Below are 13,313 nucleotides of genomic sequence, written 5' to 3' on the forward strand. Positions count from 1 at the left end.
CCCTGGAACTGGACTTAGGGGTTGGATGCTGGAACTGAACCCCGGTCCTTTTGAAAAAACAGTTAGCACTCTCAACTGCTGACTGCCAGCCCTTAATTATCTATATATAAATTTGTTAGTCAGGTCCTATGTATCCCTGGCTGTCCTAGAACTCACTATGTGCCTAGGCTAGCCTCAGACTCACAGAGATCTACCTGCCCTGTCTCCCAAGTGCTGGGATTAAATGCTTATCCACCATGCCCAGCCTTGATTATAATTCTTAACAAGCTCTTGACTTTTTTTCTTCTTAGCCAAACTTACATGGATGATGTACTTATTTGAAAGTTAAAGCACTTGGGCTTCATTTGTGATATAAATGTAGGATTTTTATGTGATCTGAGTAGATATTTTAGGAAATCCCCCAAAGCGCCCACTCAGGTTTGGTTTAACTTTGTAGAGCTGATCTGAATTGCTACTAAAAGATGGAGACCAGAAAATCCAGATGTAGCAATGCTCCTGTGCACCACAGTGCATTCTGGGTAGCAGCTCTGCAGGAATGCAGCCATGTCTGCATGTTCTGGGCAGTGCTTTTAACCCTGCTGCATAGTTAGCAGCTGGTGAAATGGTGGTGGGTCATCATATATGGGCTGTCTCTCAGCCTTTCTCCTGGCCAGATTCGTGTCCTTCAGGAGCTTCCGTCCAAGGTGTGAGAAAGGCTGTGCCTGCTGTGTCTGTGTAGCCAGGGTAATTCTCTTCCTGCTCTCCTCTGATGGTTTTCTTTTCAGAGGCCAGAGAGTGTAAAGCTCTATTTTCCTCTTGCACAGAAAAATGATGAGAGCCCATGAAAGACTGAGGAGAATCTGTCTCGTTTCGAGTGTGGTGCTGGGATCAAACCCAGGCCCTGTGTACACAGGCAGGGCGGTCTACCGCTGAGCTGCACCACAGCCCCGCTCTCTGGTTTTGAAGCCAGTACAGATGCTGATCTTGGCTCCTTTCTTAGTACTAAATCTGCCTTTCTCGGAGGCTGATGAGACACTTCACACTTGCAGAGATCTGGTCAAGGGTTTTCCTGACTGCAAATGCCCTTCAAATTGAGAGCCTGGAGCAGAATTTCCCAAAGTGTGTTCAGAGATTATCTGCCCCCTAACATACTTTGGAAACCGTGGGTTCCATAATCAGGTTGTGAAACACTGGGTGTATTCTTTCAGCCTTTACCATGATCGTAAGTGTATAAGAACCCCTAGTAGGGTGCTGTTTAAGTAGCCGTCTAAACTATTTTAACTCAGCAGTCCTATTTTCATTCAAAAGGCTATTAATACCAAGGAACTAGTGTATTTAAGATAAACTCTGGGGACATGCCAGACTATATTTTCTCTGGGATTAACATGTGGATCTGCTTTGTTTTAGGCAAAGGCTTGCTGTTCTGATCTAGTCACCCAGTGATACCTTGGAGTGCTCTCCTGTGTGATCAGAAGGGCAGTGAGGGTAGCCTGGCCAGTGACTCCTGTGGCCAGGAGGATTCAAACTAAGGCCATCCCTCCACTGGAAGTGCTGCTGCAGACTGGTTGTTCTCAGAGTAATTGTGGTCTCAGGGGCTGAAAGCAAGCAAGAAAGCAAGCACTGGGCAGCACCAACAAAGAAAGATGTGGTCGGGGAAGCCTGCCTCAGTTGCTCAGCTTGACTGCAGCGAGTGTGCTGTGCTGACAGACTTGCCAGCTCTGTCTCGGGCCACACTGATGACTCTTGTTCTCCCCTGGGCAGGCAGAGGCCTCATGCTCCTGGCTAGCTGGCGGTGAGCAGCTTGGGGCCATCGTGGTTGGCTTTCCCGAGGAAACCTTTGGAAGCCATGGATGCGTTTTCGGGCTCAGGCCCTCAAGAGGAAATTTGATGATGTGGACGTGGGCTCGTCCGTCTCCAACTCGGACGATGAGATGTCCCAGCAGTGACAGTGCAGACAGCTGCGACAGCCTCAACCCGCCCCGCCTGCCGGCTTCACACAGTGAGCGGCTGCTCCCCGTTCCTGCTCCACACTCCTCAAGAGCTGTGAAGGCCAGCCTGGGGACTTCACCCCTTCCACAACATGCCTTGTTTGGAAAACGTCACTGCTCCGATAGCAGAGGCTAAAGTGTGATTTATTCTACTTGTGTTGTAGTTTGGTCCTGGTGATTGGGATTTCTCTGGAGAAGAGGAGCTCAGAGCTCTACTTTTACCTCAGGGGACTGCCCAGGGGTTCACAAAACCTGTAGCTGTGAGCAGGAGAATGTTTGGTTGGACACTGGGCACCTCTTAGATGTCTTGAGACCTTTTGTCTCAATCCCATAGATCTCCTAGGGTTTGAAGCCTGAACTGAAAGCCCTGAGTGGTACCACTGGTCCAAACAGAGCACACCTGGCAGCTTTTCCAGTGCACCTGTCCTGGGCACCTGTCCTGGGCACAGTGGCATCTCACAGCTCTCAGGCTGTTCCTATAAGGAACCTCTGAGAGCAAGGTCGGGCCTGTTTGTTTCGTTGCAACCATCAGGCCATCACTGTGGCCTGATGTCTCCATGCACTAGCTACCGGTATGCTTGAGTGGTTGCAACAGAGACCCATGGCCTAAAAAGCCTAAAATATTTATCATCAGGCCGATTAGAGAAAATCCCCACTGTAGAAGAATACTGACTGTCCCCGTTGAATTTTCTCTGCTGTAGAAAATGGTTTCTGTCGGCATAGTCCACTGGTAGTTATTAGTCACATGTTGTTATTGAAATACAAACTGAGGAGTTTGAATTTTTAAAATTTAGTTTTAATTAGTTTAAATTATCACATGCCAATTTTTTTTCTCTCTTCAAATAAACACCTAGCATTCCTCAGTTACTGTCTAAAAATAGACTGTGGCCAGCTATGAGATGAAGTCAGTCTGGAGGCAGTGGAATAACCAGCTGAGGTTCAAAGCTCCTTCCAGTTTTGCGTATGACTTAAGACTTGAAAATCACCACATGCTTGGGGATCGAGTGGGGAGATTGAGCATTAAGAGCCTCCGTGACTCGGGGCAGGTGGGGGTCCTGAGCTCGCTCGCTGTCTCTGGATTAACACACATGTGCTCCGTTCACAGCAGACATCCATCCTGAAGCGGCAGAAGCAGCTACGGAGGAAGAATGTCCGCTTTGACCAGGTGACTGTATACTATTTTGCCCGGCGACAGGGCTTCACCAGTGTGCCCAGCCAGGGTGGAAGCTCTTTGGGAATGGCCCAACGCCACAACTCTGTACGCAGCTACACCCTTTGTGAGTTTGCACAAGAGCAAGAGTGAACCAGAGAGATTCTTCGTGAGCACCTGAAGGAGGAGAAGCTTCATGCCAAGAAAATGAAGGTGCCTGTGGGATGTGGGGTCTGGTGCTTCCTGAGTGTCCAGTGAGGCTGGTCCACTGCACTGTTGATCTTGCCAAGCAGAGAGCGTGAGCTCTGTTTTCCAATGAAGTCTCAGATTTTCAAATATGGTCTCCTCCTGTCTCTCTCTGGTGGCAGTGTCAACCAGAGATAAAAACTGCTTTCTCTGCATAGTCCCCCTTCTTGTCACAAGAACGCTTTTTTAAGCTGACGTGAATACTCAAAACCTCTCAGGTCTGTCACCCAGAAAACACAATCTCAGTGGTTGTTCTGAGTAGAGCAGGTTTCGGGTCTTTCACGAATCTTTCACAGCCCTCCTGTGATCTGACATCATCGCCCGGTGGGCTGACCAGTCCCCTTGGTGCAGAGAGTAGCATTGTTTTATGGTAAGTCCAGACATGGGCACCAGTAGGTGCTGGACAGATGGCTCAGCACTGAAGAGCATTGTGGCTCTTATGGAGGGAGCGCTGGGTTTGATCCACAGTGCTCACATGCTGGTTCACATGGCTGGACCACTTGCTATGTAGACCGGTAGCTTCAGGTCACTGATAGATATCTGCCTGCCTGTCTCCCAGGTGCTGGGGTATTAAGGCATACACTACTGACCTGGTCAAAAAATCAGTCTTTAAAAAAAAAAAATACCCACCTACTATATACACGACACTGATAGCCTCAGAAGACTCATCCCAGACACCCATGTCCTGCCTTAGCACTGTTTGACATTATCAGGTTTTCTATGAGTCTTCAAATTTCCCAGCAATGAGGGTACAGCCCTGTGGTTAGAGCACTCACCTAGTGTGCTTGAAGCCTCAGGTTAGAGAATATGAATAAGGCTGGGCAGTCGTGTCGCACGCCTGTACATCCCAGCACCAGGGCTACACAGAGAAACCCTGTCTCGAAAACCCCCCCCCCCCCCCCCCCACCCCAAAAAAAAAGAGAGAGAATATGAATGAGAATGATCTGGACCCAGCCCTGAGGTAGCTACATTATTTCTAGTGTGTAGACAAACTGAGGCCTGGCCAAGTTGGACAACGGTGACAGGAGGGTGTAGACTGACCAGGCCTCCAGTTTTCACTCCGGAGGAGCTCTCAGCCTGCTCCTAGGCCTTACACCTGTCACTCCAACAGCATTGACATTTGGCCTCCCCTTTCTTCTGAGGGAATTCTGTCCCTGACCCTGTCATCTTTCTGTTGCTATAGCAACAGCTAGACAACATTCTTCTTAGTTACAGTGAAGATTCTCTGTCCCTTTCCTAGAAGATGGCTCCCCCCGCGGGAGGTGGAGGAGTGATGTGAGAGGCAGCGTTGGGGATGTGTTCCAAGCAGGACACACTGAGCATGCGGTTCTGGCAGAGGATGGTAGGAACCTGCCCTCCTCCTCAGCACCTATACAGCACAGTCTGGACTTACATTATACTGACTTGCATTTCTTGGGTGGCCATTCCATAGTTCTTTCTCTCTGGGCCCTTCCAGCCAATGGTTAGAGCATCACACAGCCTTCACTGCATATCATTTTCTCATGTTTTACTTTGCTTTATCCATTTGGATTTATTATAAGTAGTTTGGATTGGGTGGTGGTTGGCTTTGTCTGGTTTTGTTTTGTGCTGGATCTCATGGAGTTCAAGCTGACCTTGAACTTGCTGTGGAGCAGGGGGGGATGGCTTTGAGCTTTGTCCCTCGTGCCTCTGCCACTTCCTAAGTGCCGGGGTTATTAAGCATGAGTCACCCACTATACCTGGCCTTAGCTTTTCCTACCCCAAAATACCTAGCTGTCCCAGCACTGTTTGATGACTGAATGCATTGCTCTGAAATGCCCCTCTGTGGAGACCATGAAGTCTCCTACTTCTGATGGGCTTTCCTTTGGGAACAGCAGGAGTGCTGGGGACGAGCCAGTTTTGTGACACAAACGGGAAAATTCCTAAGGTCTACACAAAGGAGCCGGCAGTTTGCTTGCCTGGTGTGAAGTAATATGGCAGGTGCTTGCCTGCTGTACAGGTAGTATGGCAGTTGCTTGCCTGGTATATGGTAATAGACTTGGAAGCCTGTAAGCCCCACTCAGCCAGCTCCCCACAGCGTGAGGTGCACCGCTCATGGCGGCTCAGGCCTGTTGCGTCACCTCTCTCTCAGGAGCTGTCCCTGTCCAGCACTGTGGGTGTCTGATGAAATAAGGGCAGACTCCCCAGCCATTGGGCTTTCAGCCTGCTAGCAGCTTTCAGAGCCCCAGGGCTGGGCCTCATTTTTCTTTCCTTAGATCCTCTAGTGAGTTTGAAGGACTCTTTCAGCCAGAGATTGTCTCCAGCCTGTCCTTCTACAAGTCCTACCTGGCTTTCTGTCCACCTTCATGCAGAAACCCCATATGCTTGCCATATGCATGTGGCTTCTGTTCATAGCACACCAGTGCTACTCACACTGCCCTGCCTCACAACCTGCTTTCCTTGAAGGCAAATAAACTGGATTAGGAGGAGAGCCACATGCTTCTTGTCGACACTGTGGTTGGAAGTGTGTTCATAATTGTTAATGATCGCTGCCTCCCTTAACAGTGAGATGCAGTTCTCCTGAACACTAGTGATTATTTTTGCAGTATGGGGATTCCATTGACAAGCACCAGGAAGCTGGGGCTGTATCCCAGGGTACCCTTTTTCTCTGAAGGTAGTTTTGGGTTCTCCAGGGTTCAAGTTGAAGGCGTTTTGCAAGGTTGCCAGTATCGCTGAGCAACACCCAGCCACTGGTGCACCATTAGCTTCAGTGCAGGTGACAGTTTGTAATGAGGGAACGTTGTGGAAATGATATCTCTGGGAGGGAAGATGTGTCGTGTTTAAAATATCCCTTTAGACAGGATCTTGCTGTGGCTGCTCAGGCCCCTAGCCTTTCCTTCCCAAACAGCTGGGGTGACAGCTCTGTGCTGCACACCTGACATACTGGTGTTTTTGAGGACCTAGAACTCAGAAAGGTGAAGGCTCTGTTTTTTAATCATGTCCTATACAGTCCAGTATGGCAACCATTAATTATTTTGGTTATTCAAATATAAAATTAAATAAAGCCTAGTTCTTCAGTTCTCCACATTCTGTTCCTGTTGCTGAAGAACCCAGGTGACTCTAGTCACTGTCGCTCATCTCTAAAGCTGGCCTGGCCTGTTTCCTGGCGCTGACAAAGAACGGGACCGTGGAGTCAGTGGAGGCCGACGGCTTGACACTCGATGATGTTTCCGACGAAGACATTGATGTGGAGAATGTGGAGGTGGATGACTACTTCTTTCCTTCAGCCGCTGCCCACCAAGCGGCGGAGGGCCCTGCTGAGGGCTTCCGGGGTCCCACCGGATTGACGCTGAAGAGAAGCAAGAACTTAGAGCCATCCGCCTATCTCGGGAAGAGTGTGGTTGTGACTGTCGGCTATACTGTGACCCAGGCATGTGCCTGTAGCCAGGCTGGGATTAAATGCCAGGTCAGTCATACACCAAGATCGGGGTGGGTTGGGAGCCAGGGAAGATGAAAAACTTCCCATCAGGGGTGAGGGACCCATGGCTGAGAATATGCTGTTTCCACAGCCCTCCCAGAGAAACAAGCAGGCAGCTGTGGAGGTGACTGTTGTCTTTTCTGTTGTCTGCCTCAAAGGAGACAAGCAGCAGCAGCAAAGGAAAGAGCATGGCCACCGTGCTCAATTGTCTAAGTGTCCGGTTAGTAGGGATTCCGTGAGGTAAAAGGACACAGAATGAGGTAACTGTGAACTGTTTGCACATGCAGCATCTTTCCTGATTTTGTAAAAATCACAGTAGCTTTTGAGAGTCTCTAATTCAGGACCAGACCTGAGCTGGCACACTTAATCCTTAGTTTCCTCAAAGCATCTTCCTGTTGGCATTCTAAGAGACTGAAATTCCCATTCCTGGAAACCTTCATGCCCAGACAGTGAACTACGTGGACCTTCATGCTGAGGAGTCCTGTGGTTGAGCCCTTTACTCCTCTCCTTGCTTTATTTAGGTAACAAAGAGCTGTAGTAGATCTGCCAACATTTCTTTCCCAAAGTCTCATGTTCAGCCAGTTATTCACAAACCGAGAAGAGTCTTAGGAATTGGTGGGACTGGAAAAAGCTCTCTTTTGGGGCAGGGGAACCAGTCTCATTCCAGACTGGTCAGGAACTGAATTTGTTTATGACCAAGGATGACCTTGAACTCTCAGTCCTGCTTCCACCTTCAAATTCTGGAATTCTGGTTTGTATCCCATGCCTTGGGTCTAGGGGAAGAGCCTTGTAGGTGATATCACAGAAGATGTGTTCTCACTGTTTGCTGTGTAGTTTTTCTAAGTTTTGTTTATGGTATTAGGAGAGAGAAAGAAGCAGAAAGCATCTCCTCCTCCTTCCTCCCTCCCTCCTCCCTCCCTCCCTTCCCCCTTCCTCCCTTCCTCCCTCCCTCCCTCCTCCCTCCCTCCCTCCCTTCCTTCCTTCCTTCCTCCCTTCCTCCCTTCCTCCGTCCTCCCTCCCTCCCCTCCCTCCTTCCTTCCCTCCTTCCCTTCCCTTCCTTCCTTCCTTCTTTAAAACTGTGTGGCCCAGACTGGCCTGAAACTCACCTTGTAGTCCAGGTTGGCCTCAAAACTCATATTCACCTGCCTCAGCCTTCTCCCGCCCTGTGCTGGGATTAAAGGCACGAACCACCATGCCAGCACATCTCCTTTCTAGAGATTCCCTGGCTGTAAGTAATTATCTTGGCCACTGCTTCAAAACTATGCCGGTTGACCTTCAGGGAGAAGCAGGTGGTGAGGTGTTTGCCACAGTGTGGGACCTTCATGCTAGCGCCCAAGCACTAAGGCACCTTTGTTTAGTTTCCCAGAGTGTATTGCATTGAAGTAGCAAGATCTCCACTCACTTCCACACCTGTCATGCAGAAGGCTTGGCCCAGCCTTTGTCTCAGTGAGCCAGGTAAGTTCTGAAAAGTTCCTGAGGCACAAACCTCTTCTACCCTGAGATGTCAGCATTCACAGGGAGCACTAGACTTGCTAATGAAAGGAGCTTCGATGCGATTCTTGTCTTTTTATTTAGAAAAGGAAACAAAGCCCAGGGGAGAAAATAAATGACTCCCTGAGATGCCACCACTAATTAATGGCTGAGCTGAAGCTGAAATGCAAGTGGTCTGATAACTAAGCCTAGTGCTGTTAGCTGAGCTGGCATGCTATGGTGTTGAATTGTTGCTTCTCAAATCCCAACTGCCTGTGTGTGCCAGTCAATGTCACCTGTCTCTACTGTTAGAGCGACTGATTGGTCTTATCTTTGCACAACCTCCTGTGCTCCCCTCAGGTGGATCGGGATGTCCTTTCCTTGTGGCTGCTCCAGGGACGGCTGTGGAAACATGGCTGGCGAATTGAGTTTAATCCGATCAGAGTGCGGACTCACTACCTCCACACCATCATTGAGCTGGAGCTGGAGAGCAAACGGCAGGTGAGTCGCCCAGCAGCCACTGAGGATGAAGCCCCTGCGGGAGCACAGAGCTCGGAGACGCAGGACTTCAGGAGTTCATCGCTGAGAACGAGATGCAGTGATGCATCTGCAGAGTGCAGAGGAGCTGGAGCGGCTCAAGGCCGAGGAGGACTCGAGCGTCTCTAGTGCTAGCCTGGACTCCAGCATGGAGAGCCTGGGCGTGTGCATCCTGGAGGAACCCCTGGCTGTTCCCCAAGAGCTGTGTCCAGGCCTCGCAGCCCCCATTCTCATTCAGGCCTCAGCTGCCCCCAGTTCCTCCGTCCTGTGTTTTACTGAGAACTCAGAACACCCAGCTGCCTCCCCATGAATAGCCCATCTTACTTGAAAGTGGACCTCTGGTGTACTACAAGTAGAGCCGAGCCTGTTGTGGGAGGAAAGCAGAGTCTGGTTCAGAAGAAGGCACAGCCTCCTTCCCCAAGGAGAAAGATCTGAGTGTTTTCTCCCTCCCTGTTACTTCACTGGTGGCTTGCAAGCCCTTCAGACTCAGCTGCTCTCTGTAAACCAGAGGTTGGGGAAAACACCCAGTCTCAACAAACTCTTGCCTGATGACTGTAACCGTAAGGAGCCCGAGGTGAAGACTTCCGCCCCTCTTGGCCCTCCCTCAAGCCTACCCTTCCAAACGGACAATGAAGATGGCTGTGGAGTGCAGAACTGCCAGCAGAGTGAGGACCGGACCCCTGAAGACTCAGCCCTAGAACTCCCTGTGGCAGTGTGACCTCAGATACACTGTCCATTCTCTATTTATTACCTAACGCTATTTCAGCAAGACTGCTGCTCCCAGGTTATTTTGTTGGAAGTCTTAGGATTGTTAGTACATGTGTTTTCTGAGCGTGTTCCCAGGAGACCAGCCCCAGCTGCAGTTCCATTGCCATGTGCTCTGGGCCACCAGAACAAAGATGTCAATCCCAGAGTGAGCTAGGCAGCTCGAGCAAGCAGCTTTTCATGCCTGGTGCCAGAACCAAGGATGTGAGCAGCTCCCTGCACTGCACGCTGGCTCCTCAGACATCCTGTCTTCCTGTAGCAGCCTCACTAGTGGAGAGGCCCTCTGCTGAGTCTAGAACGGGAGGGGAGGCCCCAGAAGAGTCTCTGCTTCTGTACAAAACTCCCAGGAGCTCTAAATGCTTATTCTGCCTCCCACTCCACCCCCTTAACTGGTAATAAGTTAATTTCCAACGTGTTTGGTGTTCCCTGACCTGATGTGCAAACTGGGGATCCTGGTCTGTACCTGAATTTTTTTTTCCTATGTGCTTCGTCGGTAGATGGAAGATGATGGCTCTGTCCACCATGCACTCTCACCTAGTGCAAACACACACATATTCTCTCTCTCTCTCTCTCTCTCGTCTCTCTCTCTCTCTCTCCTCTCTCTCTCTGTTCCCCCCCTCCCCCGGGAGGTTTTGGCTCTGAATAGAATGTAAACTGCCGTACAGGTCATCGCGACTTAGGACACTCCCTCTCTACTGCCCCACGGCCCTTGCTGGCTGTGGTGGGGTTAGAGAGCTCTCTGGAGTTTCAGTTCAGTCCCAAGGACGGGCAGGTATTTATGGAACTTTCCATCTTGGAAAATTCATGAAAACTGGAAGTCAGCTGCTTCTTAGTTATGACGTAGGAGCCCCACATTCTGGATGATTCAGATCTCATTATAATAATGAAGTGGATGCCTGGGACTCGACTCAACACTTACCTCAGCAGAAGAGCTCCTCTCCTGAGCTCGGGGATGTCCCGGGTCCCGTTCAGTACTGACTTTTTTATTGGCAGCGTCACCTCTGCCTCCTGGGTAAACAGAGGCAGTAGGAACAAAACGCTTTTCCCTTATCATCCTTTACTAACCAGGAAGGAAAAAACAAACTTGATTTTTGATTTTTTTTTTTTTGTTGGTTTTTGTTTTTTTGAGGCAGTGTATTGCTAAATAGCCTAGCTGGCCTGGGACTTGCTATGTAGATCAGGCTGGCCTCCAATCTGTGGTGGCCTCCTGATCATGCATCCTGAGTAATGGGGCTGCAGGTGTGCATCTCTCCTTGGTTTTATCTATTTATTTATTTTTTGTGAGATAATAAAAACTCTGGTGTCATAAACAACTTCAATGTATGTAGCAGCAGAAACATCTGAAAAAATCCCTAAATCCTAAGCCTGGAGGACCTTATATTTAACATGGATGCTGGTATTTAGCCCATTCTGCCACTGTCCCTTCTTGAGTTTGCTTGGTTGGGGAGGGGGGCGGGCGGTGGTGGTTAAGTGAGTGCACGGGTTTGTCTCTCCAGTCTCACTAGAGTTATCTGAAAAGGTCAAGGTGTTCTCACCTCTGGCTAGAACTCTGACTCAAAGGCTCAAGCTTAGCTGGGACTGTTAATGAAAGAAGAATCTTTTTGAAAGTTTGTTGGGCAGGAGAGGACTCAGGCCCCTCCCCTCCTTAAGACTCCAACTTTCTCAGCCCTTAGATTTGGATTTTCATTAAGAAACATAAAGACTAGGCAACCCCAAGATATTTGATATTTCTATATAACTAATTCTTTTTCCAAATGTGTTTCATTAATTCCATGTGATTCAAACTGACCCCAACTTCTGAGTGCTAAATCCAGCCTTGACTAATGTCAAGCAAAGGACCCTCGTCTCCAAACTTTAGTCCATCTCAGTTCTGGTGCTACCTGAGTTGGACTGAATTTATGGTTCTGGTTGCCGGGAAGGCTGGGCCTGTGTCCACAGAGGCAGAGCCAGTCCTCAGCCTAGGCCCAGAACTGTGGTGCACTGCTGCAGCTCTTGGACGCCGTCCCCGTCGGATTCTGCACACAGGTCGGACTCTTGTGTGAACCCAAAGCTTGTCTGGCTCTCTGAAAACAACTCTCGCTCTGTAGGTTCTTTACATGGTAATGATGCTGTATTTAAAGAGAATATTTAAATGTAATATTAAAGAAATATTGAAAAGAATGATGTGGGGTTCATTATCTTACTGCAGGTAAGAGAGAGGGTGCTTCTCTTGCTGTGTCTATAGAGCTAACCAGGTCATTAGGAACTAATGTCCGTGACAGGAATATTTTGGTGATAGAGATGCAATCGTAGCCTTTGTGAGGCACCAAAGCCTGTCCTGTGAGATTTCCTTCTGTTCCACTTCTAGACAGACTTGGCCTGTCAGACCCCTGCTGTCTGCGTCACGCTTTTCTCTAGCCCTGGTTACCATTCCAGCACATCTGATCCTTACATGCTCCATTCCATCCAGCTCCTTCTTCCTTCCATCAGAGAGTTCTGTTCCAGTCAGTTAAATACCCGTTAGTGAGGTTACTCTTACAAAAGAAGCCTTAGGAAAGTGAGTAGAGTGTGTATAAGTAATTCCCCAAAACTGGTTTCAGGCAGTCTTTACTTGGGTTTAAAACAGTGCTTCATGCATTTTACATACAGTAAGTCATTACAGAACCACAGGGCATAGATGTACACAACGTTAAGCCCAGCTCACTATCTCCACCGCAAAATCCCTGGTCTCCCGGGCTGGGCAGTAATTAGTGCCTTGTGCGTTTTGACCCACAGCCTAAGAAGGCAGCCACTGCTGGTTACAGATGCTTAGTGCAACAGTGGGAGGTAGTAACATAAGGTCCTTAGGGCTGTGTGACAGCCTGAAAGTAAGACGCTGGGGACAAACGCAGGGAAGGCCAAGCAGCCGTTCTTTCCCACCACCTCCTTTAGAATGTTCCACAAAGAAAAAAAAAGTGTCCCAGAGAATACTGAAAGGAGGGGTGGAAAGTTAGTCCATGCTAGTGACAAGGAAAAAAATCCCTACTTTTGGTCTCACAGAAAGGGTGGGTGTGGCTCATGCTTATATTCTCAGTCCCCAGGAGGCTGTGGCAGAATTGTCTGTCAGGATTGCCAGGAATCAAAAGCCAGCATGGCTATATAGTAAGATTCTCAAAAAGGCCAAAAAGGAAAAGGGAGGGGTGTAAGAAAAATCACTGCAGGGTTGGCACAGGGCCAGGCACAGGTGCCCTCACTCCAGGGTAAGCTGCACTGTTCTTGGCACCAGAGATCTCTACTGCAAAAGACTCTGAGGAGCACTCGCCTAGTTTCCCAAGACGACACCCCGAGGTAGCCAGAAACGACCCTGTACCCCATCCAACCCAGAAAGCAAGACCAACTCAAGGTCACCCCCAGCTACAGCTCACACATAAAGCCTCAAAACAACCCCCCCCTGTACCAGAACACGGCACCACACGCAAACACCCAACCACCACCACCCAGCACCCTGAACCACCAAAAGCAACCAAGAGCAACAAAAACCAAGCCAGCACAACATACCAGCACACCACCTCAAAAAAAAAAAAATAAAAAAAACCAACCCAGCCAAAACAACAGGCCACATGATCCCCACAACCTGGGCCAAACGACTTTTGGGAGAAGACCTGAGACACACATCACAAAAAAGAATCAAGAGACACCGGCTTCGTAAGCTGGTGTATGAGGGAGGCAGTAAATGTTCGTTCAAGGCAGTGATAGACATCCTCGGAAAACAAAGTGTCGAAAC

General features: G+C 49.2%; 1 pseudogene; it reads left to right on the forward strand.

Moving 5' to 3' along the window:
- The first annotated feature begins 1,825 nt into the window (after positions 1–1,825).
- On the forward strand, positions 1,826–9,846 carry LOC117702182 (cysteine/serine-rich nuclear protein 2-like; annotated as a pseudogene).
- Positions 9,847–13,313: the final 3,467 nt, after the last annotated feature.

The sequence above is a fragment of the Arvicanthis niloticus genome, unplaced genomic scaffold (assembly GCF_011762505.2).
Source record: "Arvicanthis niloticus isolate mArvNil1 unplaced genomic scaffold, mArvNil1.pat.X pat_scaffold_543_arrow_ctg1, whole genome shotgun sequence".
Lineage (NCBI taxonomy): Eukaryota > Metazoa > Chordata > Mammalia > Rodentia > Muridae > Arvicanthis > Arvicanthis niloticus.